The following is a 2,553-nucleotide window of genomic DNA, read 5'->3' on the forward strand; positions in this document are numbered from 1 at the left end:
CAAATTCGATTCTGTGCCTGAGTATCAAAATATGCAGTATACAAATCGGCTTTTCCATCAATAGAGAGACTCGTGAACTTTTTCTCCATCAGAAGTTGGGAAATTTTGTGAAGGATGTTTGCGACTGAGTAGTGATCATTTGCGTTGCCATGGGATAAGCTGTCTCTACCAGCTAGCCCCCGTAGTCCTCATGATATCGCTTAGTTTCCATGGATTAATTATTTTTTCAATTAACCGCAAAAAAAATAAATAATTATTTTTAACCATCAAAGACGGACAAACTAATCATGAAAAAACTAAATGAATTTTATACTAAAAAATAAAAGCAATGGTTGCCCCCACTCTCATTTCATTTTTGTTTAAAAAAAATTCTATTATATATTTTAATTTTACAATCAAAATGTGCTACATGTTACTTTATCATTACAATTAGAATCAAATCTTTTTCTCTAAAATGAAAGAATTCTCCTCTCTTTCTTACTAATTTTACAATCAAAATGTGTTATATATCACTCTTTCATTGTAATTGAAATTAAATATTTCCTTTCAAAATTAAAGAATTTTTCCTTTCTCTATACTAATTTTACAACCAAAAGATGCCACATTTCACTTTCTCATTACAATTGAAATCAAATCTTTCCTTCCAAATTAAAGAGTTCTCTCCTCCTCCATCTTTCTTTCTCTATCTCTCTCATTCCTTCAACTACTCTATCTATTTTATATATCATTATTAATATCAATGACTAATTACTAATTTGACAATCAAAATGTACAACATGACATTCTTTAATTGCATTAAAATTAAAATTGAAATTGAAATATACCTATATTATATATCATATATTACTATCTAATATAATAATCCAATGTGTCACATGACACTCTCTTATTAAAATTGAACGAAAATATTTTTTCCAAAATTAATAAACTCCCTTCCTAAATTCTCTCATCTACCTCTCTCCATTTTTCTATTTCTCTCTACCATTTTTACTCTGTATATAATTTATATTTTATATCAGTAATTTGACAAATCAAAATATGTCATCCGATATTTTTTTTATTATAATTAAAATAAAATTTTTTCTTCTAAAGTTAACAAACTCTCACTCTCATTTTTCATCTTTATCTTTCTCTCTCTTTTCTCTCATTCTCTATTTTTCTACCTTTTGTTCTACAGAAAATAGGAAAAATATTATTTTTAAATAATAAGTATAAAAATTAATTATTTCTATTTGTGCAATAGACTTAACACCTAATTAAATGTAAAAATATACATGTTAAATTGTTTCAAATTTTAAATAACGAATGTTAAAATTAATTATTAATAAAAATTTTCATATAAAAATAATAACTAAAAATCTTATTATTTGATTTTTTATTTATATTAGTTAAAAATTTTTGTCAACCTACGACTTTTTTTGTAAAAGTAGTTTCATTTTATAAATCTTTTGTGTCATGCATAATCTATACTGTCAGAAAAAAGTGAACCGTAATTTTAAAAAATGTATATTCCCGTAATGTTATTACGGGTAAAAATACTAGTATACATATAATATGTTTCATTTTAAATTTTAAATGACCTCATTACAAATAAATTAAGCTCAATTATTTAAAGTCCCAAATTCATTTTATCTTTCTATCCTTTTAACTATTAGTTAACCTAATCAAATTTAGTCTTCTTCTATTCTCAAATTCTAGCCGTCACTCCTTTATTCTCTTAAACCCTCTTTTAAGTTTCATATTTTCAACCTTCTTTTTTTATTCCTTATCTAGTAGTCATCTTCTCTTCATCAAAAGATAAATTTTAAATTCTCTATTTTGTTTTATATAGTTCTCTATGACTCTATGTATCTTTTAATTTCATTGTTTCTTTTTTTAATATTTTTAATTGCAGATTTTAATTCAAACAATTATAATTTAGGTGGTGTTAATATATTTTTTCATTCTCTTCATGAATTTATATATTTTATTTTATTTTCAATTTAGTAATCCTTATTATTTATTTGTTTATCTTTCGTTCTATTCTATTATATGTAATTATGTTGCATATAAATTTCTAAAGTTACTAATTTAAAATATATACTTTTTTATTTTTAGAAATAGTAATGAAAAAATATTTCAAAAACAAAGTCACTCCATTAGAAATAGAAAGCTACCACTAGAATCTGAAGTCACTTTATGAGTCTCTTCTAATAAAAAGAAGTTCTTAAAATATGATAAAGAGTCCACTTCGTAATTGAATGGGAGACGAGTGGTTGAATGATTGTTTGGTTATATAAAAAGAGAGACATTCAATCAAGTTGATAATGAAATAATTATTCAACATTTTCAGACTATGAAAACAAAAAAAAAAGTACCTTCAAGATTTGAAGAAAAGAAAGTTAGCAGCTAATGTAATTTTTTATTTTTATTTTTTTTTGTATTTAAATAATTAATGTACACTTTTATTTTTTTAAATTTAAATATATCTTTTGATAGTAATGTTTATTATTTTTGCTCCCAAGATAAATTTTTTGGATCGGTCACTGCATACTGAAATACAAATACACAAAT

Source organism: Arachis ipaensis, chromosome B07 (assembly GCF_000816755.2).
Source record: "Arachis ipaensis cultivar K30076 chromosome B07, Araip1.1, whole genome shotgun sequence".
Classification (NCBI taxonomy): Eukaryota; Viridiplantae; Streptophyta; class Magnoliopsida; order Fabales; family Fabaceae; genus Arachis; species Arachis ipaensis.